Source organism: Passer domesticus, chromosome 4 (genome assembly GCF_036417665.1).
Source record: "Passer domesticus isolate bPasDom1 chromosome 4, bPasDom1.hap1, whole genome shotgun sequence".
Taxonomy (NCBI): domain Eukaryota; kingdom Metazoa; phylum Chordata; class Aves; order Passeriformes; family Passeridae; genus Passer; species Passer domesticus.
The window spans coordinates 1200253-1208672 of NC_087477.1; the positions used below are offsets into that span (position 1 = coordinate 1200253).

General features: G+C 50.4%; 1 long non-coding RNA gene across 1 annotated transcript; it reads right to left on the reverse strand.

Moving 5' to 3' along the window:
* Positions 1 to 426: 426 nt before the first annotated feature.
* On the reverse strand, positions 427 to 1260 carry LOC135299880 (uncharacterized). Its single transcript, XR_010361724.1, has 3 exons — positions 1129 to 1260; positions 829 to 1018; positions 427 to 566 (listed from the first exon to the last, which is right to left on the reverse strand). It is a non-coding gene; the product is annotated as an uncharacterized LOC135299880 (long non-coding RNA).
* Between the last annotated feature and the right edge of the window lie 7160 nt (positions 1261 to 8420).

An 8420-nucleotide genomic window follows, 5' to 3' on the forward strand; every position in this document is an offset into this window, starting at 1 on the left:
ATGTAGATAATACCAAACTATTTCGTACAAGGTTCAAAACCTCTGTGTACAGTGCTCTAAATGTTTTGCGTTCACTTTGTGATTACTATTACTAGACTACCTAAATTTTTGTGACTTTTAATTCTTGACATAAAGGTGGTAACTTGCTTTATGGGTTAAATTCAAAGGCACAGGGGTCTTTGGCTACATGCCAGGGTCTCCGAACCCCCTGCCAGGGATTTAAAGCCCCCTGGCTGGGGCTGGGATCATTTAGGATGGTCAGGGGGAGGTCCGGGGTTCTGACAGTGCCCAAAGGAATGAGAAGGAGAAGTGAAGTTTTATAAAGAATCATTATTTATTTGCTGATCATCGGCAAACACGAGGATTTACAGAACACCTTCCATTACAAAAATCCTTATAACAACAACAATCTACAGGATTTATTTGCATGGGATCCTATGGACTAACAATCTTCAAAACATATTTACAAAGAACTACTAACCTAAGAACATATTTACAATAAAAATTCTAACTTTTCAAACATATATACAGAGGCGTAATATCTACAGCCGTCATCTGCATCAGTCCTGGAAGGAAGAAAGAAGCAAAGCTGGAGTCAGCTGCCAGCACTGGGCCCAGCTGGGCCCCAGGAGCTGGGAGAGGGCTGGCAGGGCTGGTGTGGCCCCAGGCAAGTGCAGGGCAGGCCAGGGCTGGTGCTTGTGGCAGCACAATCCAGGCCCCCTGCGGGCAGCGTGTCCCTGAGCGGGGCCATCCAGCCCAGCCCCAGCCTGGCGCCAGGGCAGCCACTGTGTCTGTGGGCAGGGCATGGGGAGCATCTGCCTGTCTTACTTGTGGGGCTCCATCTTCATCCAAGGACCATGGGCTCCTCCTCATCCTTCTCGTCCACTTCCATCTCCTCGATGTCATCCTCCACATCTACTTCCATCTCCTCAACCTGCTCTTCCACGTCCACCTCCATCATTTCTTCCTGATCCTGCACCATGTCCACTTCCATCGCCACCACAGTGTCTCTGTTAGTCTGCAAGAGACAGCACAATGTCACAGTGGGGTTCCTGTCCCACACCATCCATTGCCACGTGGCTGCATCCTGGTCAAGCAGGCTGCCCCCTCCCTGGAATGGCACTGTACCTCCACTGGCGCAGCAGTGCTCATCCTGCTGGGATTGGTGCTCCAGAGCAGGCAGCAGGAAAAGGCCAGGCAGCAGCAGCAACAGCTGAGTGCTGACGGGCAGAGCGCAGAGCGAGCGCCAACTGAGCGCTGGCAGCAGGCAGAGTGTCTGCTGTGGTGGTTTCCAGGTGCTGGACGTTCCACCTGGAACACTGTGGGAGCTGTGATGTCACAGAAGTTTCAGGGCCGCTCCACACTGGGAGGTGGGCATGGTGGAATGATGAAATCCTTGAATGGTTTGGCTTGGAAGGGACCCTAAAGATCATCTGGTTCCAAGCTGAGCAGCCTCCCAGCACAGCAGGTTGCTGCGGCCCCTGTCCAAGCTGGCCTTGGATGTTGGTGGGCATGGGGTGTGCACAGCCTCTCTGTACTGGTCCCAGTGTCAGAAACAAGCACCCTGACAGGAAAGAACTTCTTGCCATCATGGAATGGATTCCAGCTCTTGCAGTTTCATCCCATTCCCCCTTGTTCTGTGACTTCAGTTGCTGACAAAGAGTCCTCTCCCACTTCCTTGTGGGTCAGGCTGTTCCTGCAGTGTCGCACATGTGGCTGAAGCTGCAGGCAGGAGAGAGAGAAGCCAAGCTGGCAGAGAGAGGAAATGGGGAAAGTGACATGAGAGATGAGAGAAGAAGGAAAAAGTAGAGACATGCAAGGCATTGGGTTGGGTGATTTGTGGCATTCATGCCTTTTATTAGAGGCCAGGTTCTCTGGTGCACTCAATGACTGTGTGATTGCGGCGTGTCCACAGTGAGCCCGTGTGAGCGAGCTGCACTCCCAGAGGCCGGAGCACACTTGCTTCAAGTGCTGATGAATGAGGCCAGAGATGGGTCTTGGTGTGGAACTCCAAACGCTGTGCATTGCCATGAAGAGGGTCCAGGGCCAGAGAGAAAATGAGGCTGGGGAATGAGGGTTTTATATTGGAGGGCGAAGGGGTGAAGGAGGGGAGAAGGGAGGAAGAACATTCTCTGGAGAGTAGATCTAAGGAAAAAATGGCAGTTGAAGTGGGTGATAGCAACAAAACCTGCGGATTGCAAGAGGCTGCAAGTGGCCATGGGTGAGAGCCTTGCATTCAGAGGGGTTTCTCTGTTTCACCTTGGTCCCCTTTGCCCTAAGGTATTACAGTTGCAATGAGAGGCCCCTGGGCCTCCACAACTGCCCCCTTTTTGTTTTCAAGAATGAAGGCTTCTGCCATGGACTTTTGCATGCGTTGAGCAAAACTGGATAGAATAACCAAGACAATGAATACAAGAAACAAAGCCCACAAAACAGTCTTAACTAAAGGTGAAAGCCAGCCTTTCATGCCCCAGTCTTTCAAAAGTCCAGTGAGCCAGTCGTTGTTGCCTTTTGTCTGCATCTTATTGATTTGATCTGTGAGCAGCTGGCCGCTCTGGTATACTGAGTCCTTATGTGAGAAGAGGTTGACAAGCGTGGCCATGGGCAAGAAATTGTGGCTTGGCTGTGGAACCACCCATCCGAAGGCATGCGGCATAGTGAGGAGCATCCAGCTTCCTGCTGCAGTGGCAAGAAAGGACAACATCCTTTGACTTTAGCTAATTTAGTAGTGGGTGGAGGCTTGGGTGGCCTGAAAGTAAAGAGATAGGGAGATTGCAATGTGAACCTTAAATTCTGGTCCCACTAAACTTTCTCTTCTGTAAGGCAAGGGTTTGAAGTCAGCTTATGAGAAGAATCAAATATCAAGGCTAGAATACAGTTTTTCCAATTGTTAAGCGGTATATCGCAGTTAGTGGTGTCTGAGCTCTCTCGGTGTTGTTCTGTGTGGTCCACACTGCTTAGGAGATCTTCTTCTGTCCTTCTTCTTCTTTTCCAGGCTGCTGCTGTCTGTCTTAGGCTTTTGTTCTGTTTTTCTGATGGTGGCTCTGGTGTTTGCCTGGCCATTGGCAGAAGAGTTTTATGTTTTTTGCTGGGATCCGTCTTGGGCCTGCTGCTGTAGAGACACAAGCATATCCTCCCTCCCAAGTAATGAATGGGAAAGGGCCCACAATTTGTTTGGATTCAGGGTCTTTGATCAAGACAGGTGGCTTTTCTTTTCACTGGCCTGCAGTCACATGAAATGCAAAATGCCTGATGACTGGGGGAGTTGGCTCCATAAATGAGGTGTTGAAAAAGTTGAGCACATCAAGGGCCTTGGCCTCCAATGGGAGATAATATGTGGACTCCCTGTCTCTGTTGATCAAGGATCCTTTGGATGGAAGAGTGGGCCCTCTGGACTATGGACTGTCCTGTGGTAGAGTGTGGTATGGCTGTGACATGTTTTGTAGCCCACTGGTCAGAAAAGGGTTGGAATCAGTGGGAGGTATTAGCAGGACCATGATCAGTTTTAATTTCCTGTGGAACAGGGAAGGTGGAAAAGGTAAAAAGGAATGTTTTATAGCATCTTTTGATTTCTCACCAGCATGGGCAAAGGCGAAAACCGCAGCGTTGTCGGTGTGGATTGAGACGGGGATGTATTTTAGTCTCCCAAAAGGGGCTTGGTGTGTGGTGTGTGATTGCCCGATCTGGAGAGTCTTTAGTCCTCTTGGATTGAGTGCAGCTCTGACAGAAGCAAAGGCACGTTGCTGACAATTTGGGCAGGTGTTTGCCATGGATCTTGCCTGATCTTGGGTAATTTTAAAGATGCTGAGCGGTGCAGGAATGTTTTGATGGTAGAAGTGGTGGCGGATCCTAGCCTGGTCAGAAACATTCTGTGGGAAGGTTTGGACAACCCTTGCTGGGGCATCTGCTCTAACATTGCCTACTATGAACCCAGGAAGGGTGGTATGAGGCCTTGTGTGCATGATATAGCGTGGGTGTTGTCTGTGGGACAAAAGAGAAATGAATGCTGAAAGCAAATGCTCTAGTTGGGGTTAGAAATATCTTTGAAAATGGAATTTTCGGCCCGCTGCACTAGGTCATAGACATGTGCCGAATCAGTGATCAAATGAAGAGGTTCTTTGAAAGTGGAGAAGGTCCTAAGGACTGCAGTCAATTCAGCAATTTGGGCAGGGTGAGGATGCCCTGGCTTGGCTTTTGTCTCTTGAGCAATGCGGAGCCAGGGCAGTGCAGAGCAGGCCGGGAAGCAGAGCCCGGAGCCTTTGGAGGCTGCAAGCCTTAAACATCAGCCCCTGCAGCAGCCCAGATGCAGGTGCCACAGTTGCCAAGGCTGTCAAGGCCTTGAGAGCGGGCAGGTGGATTTTGCATCCCTGTGGGCTGATGGCGGCTCTGGAGCCAGGAGTGTCTGTGGCTGCAGCAGGAAGGGTGGCTGAAAGTTTCCTGCCTTGCTTTGGTGGCATGGCTGCAGGGGCCAGTGCAGTGAGAGCCCCCTCTGTGCTGGTGAGAGCTCAGCTCTTGGGGACGCAGCTGTGCCCCAGCCCAGGAGCAGCAGCAGTGGCCAGCGGCAGCAGTGGTGTCAGTGGGACCCCCTGTGCACAGGGACCCCCAGGCGCGGGGTGGCCGTGGCAGCAGCCCCAGGGAGCTCCAGCCCCAGGATCCCGGAGCAAGTGGAAATCCCAACTGTGCAAACGCTGCCTGTGCCTCCTGGGTTTTCTTTGGTTGAGGGGATTTCGAGGTATGTTAAAAGTCTCTTTTTCTCTAACTTAGCTGTCGAAGGAAGAGTTGAGAAGTATGTGGTTCACTCTCTGAAGGTTGATTTTTATGTTTTGTCTAAAACATTTTTTGCTGGCCTGCTGAGGTTTGTTCAGCAGCTCAGCTTAAGGTACTCTTTTTGCCTCTTGGGTTGGTGTTATCTTTTATATTAAAACCTGCCTATACTATATTTGCAAGAATGTTTTAATGCCTATTACTTAAGTTAGATAGTGACTTTCTACTTGAAACCAATTTGTGAATGGTAATATCGTCTTTCATATGGATGCTAGGGAGAAGAAAGAGGAAGGACAGGGTACGCCCACATTTTTCTATCTATGTAGATAATACCAAACTCTTTCGTACAAGGTTCAAAACCTCTGTGTACAGTGCTCTAAATGTTTTGCGTTCTCTTTGTGATTACTATTACTAGACTACCTAAATTTTTGTGGCTTTTAATTCTTGACATAAAGGTGGTAACTTGCTTTATGGGTTAAATTCAAAGGCACAGGGGTCTTTGGCTACATGCCAGGGTCTCCGAACCCCCTGCCAGGGATTTAAAGCCCCCTGGCTGGGGCTGGGATCATTTAGGATGGTGAGGGGGAGGTCCGGGGTTCTGACAGTGCCCAAAGGAATGAGAAGGAGAAGTGAAGTTTTATAAAGTATCATTATTTATTTGCTGATCATCGGCAAACACGAGGATTTACAGAACACCTTCCATTACAAAAATCCTTATAACAACAACAATCTACTGCACATATTTGCATGGGATCCTATGGACTAACAATCTTCAAAACATATTTACAAAGAACTACTAACCAAAGAACATATTTACAATAAAAAATCTAACTTTTCAAACACATCTACACTGCCGGAATATCTACAGCCATCATCTGCAGCAGTCCTGGAAGGAAGAAAGAAGCAAAGCTGGAGTCAGCTGCCAGCACTGGGCCCAGCTGAGCCCCAGGAGCTGGGACAGGGCTGGCAGGGCTGGTGTGGCCCCAGGCAAGTGCAGAGCAGGCCAGGGCTGGTGCTTGTGGCAGCACAATCCAGGCCCCCTGCGGGCAGCGTGTCCCTGAGCGGGGCCATCCAGCCCAGCCCCAGCCTGGCGCCAGGGCAGCCACTGTGTCTGTGGGCAGGGCATGGGGAGCATCTGCCTGTCTTACTTGTGGGGCTCCATCTTCATCCAAGGACCATGGGCTCCTCCTCATCCTTCTCGTTCACTTCCATCTCCTCGATGTCATCCTCCACATCTACTTCCATCTCCTCAACCTGCTCTTCCACGTCCACCTCCATCATTTCTTCCTCATCCTGCAACATGTCCACTTCCATCACCACCACAGTGTCTCTGTTAGTCTGCAAGAGACAGCACAATGTCACAGTGGAGTTCCTGTCCCACACCATCCATTGCCACGTGGCTGCAGCCTGCTCAAGCAGGCTGCCCCCTCCCTGGAATGACACTGTACCTCCACTGGCGCAGCAGTGCTCATCCTGCTGGGATTGGTGCTCCAGAGCAGGCAGCAGGAAAAGGCCAGGCAGCAGCAGCAACAGCTGAGTGCTGACGGGCAGAGCGCAGAGCGAGCGCCAACTGAGCGCTGGCAGCAGGCAGAGTGTCTGCTGTGGTGGTTTCCAGGTGCTGGACGTTCCACCTGGAACACTGTGGGAGCTGTGATGTCACAGAAGTTTCAGGGCCGCTCCACACTGGGAGATGGGCATGGTGGAATGATGAAATCCTTGAATAGTTTGGCTTGGAAGGGACCCTAAAGATCATCTGGTTCCAAGCTGAGCAGCCTCCCAGCACAGCAGGTTGCTGCGGCCCCTGTCCAAGCTGGCCTTGGATGTTGGTGGGCATGGGGTATGCACAGCCTCTCTGCGCTGGTCCCTGTGTCAGGGACAAGCACCCTGACAGGAAAGAACTTCTTCCCATCATGGAATGGATTCCAGCTCTTGCAGTTTCGTCCCATTCCCCCTTGTTCTGTGACTTCAGTTGCTGACAAAGTCCTCTCCCACTTCCTTGTGGGTCAGGCTGTTCCTGCAGTGTCACACATGTGGCTGAAGCTGCAGCCAGGAGAGAGAGAAGCCAAGCTGCCAGAGAGAGGCAATGGGGAAAGTGACATGAGAGATGAGAGAAGAAGGAAAAAGTAGAGACATGCAAGGCATTGGGTTGGGTGGGCTGTGGCATTCATGCCTTTTATTAGAGGCCAGGTTCTCTGGTGCACTCAATGACTGTGTGATTGCGGCGTGTCCACAGTGAGCTCGTGTGAGCGAGCTGCACTCCCAGAGGCCGGAGCACACTTGCTTCAAGTGCTGATGAATGAGGCCAGAGACGGGTCTTTGTGTGGAACTCCAAACGCTGTGCATGGCCATGAAGAGGGTCCAGGGACGGAGAGAAAATGAGGCTGGGGTCTGAGGCTTTCATTCGGGGGGGAGAAGGGTTGAAGCCAGGACCAGCAGGGGAGAAGAGAGAGGAGAACATTCTCTGGAGAGTAGATCTAAGGAAAAAATGGCAGTTGAAGTGGGTGATAGCAGCAAAACCTGCGGATTGCAAGAGGCTGCAAGTGGCCATGGGTGTTCAGAGGGGTTTCTCTGTTTCACCTTGGTCCCCTTTGCCCTAAGGTATTACAGTTCAATGGCAGGCCCCTGGGCCTCCACAACTGCCCCCTTTTTGTTTTCAGGAATGAAGGCTTCTGCCATGGACTTTTGCATGCGTTGAGCAAAAATGGATAGAATAACCAAGACAATGAATACCAGAAACAAAGCCCACAAAACAGTCTTAACTAAAGGTGAAAGCCAGCCTTTCATGCCCCAGTCTTTCAAAAGTCCAGTGAGCCAGTCGTTGTTGTCTTTCGTCTGGATCTTATTGATTTGATCTGTGAGCAGCTGGCCGCTCTGGTATACTGAGTCCCTATGTGAGAAGAGGTTGACAAGTGTGGCCATGAGCAAGAAATTGTGGCTTGGCTGTGGAACCAGCCAACTGAAGGCATGTGGCATAGTGAGGAGCATCCAGCTTCCTGCTGCAGTGGCAAGAAAGGACAGCATCCTTTGACTTTAGCTAATTTAGTAGTGGGTGGAGGCTTGGGTGGCCTGAAAGTAAAGAGATAGGGAGATTGCAATGTGAAACTTAAATTCTGGTCCCACTAAACTTTCTCTTCTGTAAGGCAAGGGTTTGAAGTCAGCTTATTAGAAGAATCAAATATCAAGGCTAGAATACAGTTTTTCCAATTGTTAAGCGGTATATCGCAGTTAGTGGTGTCTGAGCTCTCTTGGTGTTGGTCTGTGTGGTCCACACTGCTTAGGAGATCTTCTGCTGTCCTTCTTCTTCTTCTTTTCCAGGCTGCTGCTGTCTCTCTTAGGCTTTTGTTCTGTTTTTCTGATGGTGGCCCTGGTGTTTGCCTGGCCATTGGCAGAAGGGTTTGATGTTTTTTGCTGGGATCCGTCTTGGGCCTGCTGCTGTAGAGACACAAGCATATCCTCCCTCCCAAGTAATGAATGGGAAAGGGCCCATAATTTGTTTGGATTCAGGGTCTTTGATCAACACAGGTGGCTTTTCTTTTTATTGGGCTGCCAATTAAATATAAAATGCCTGATGACTGGGGGAGTTGTTCAAAAAGTTGGGCACATCAAGGGCCTTGGCCTCCAATGGGAGATAATATGTGGACTCCCTGTCTCTGTTG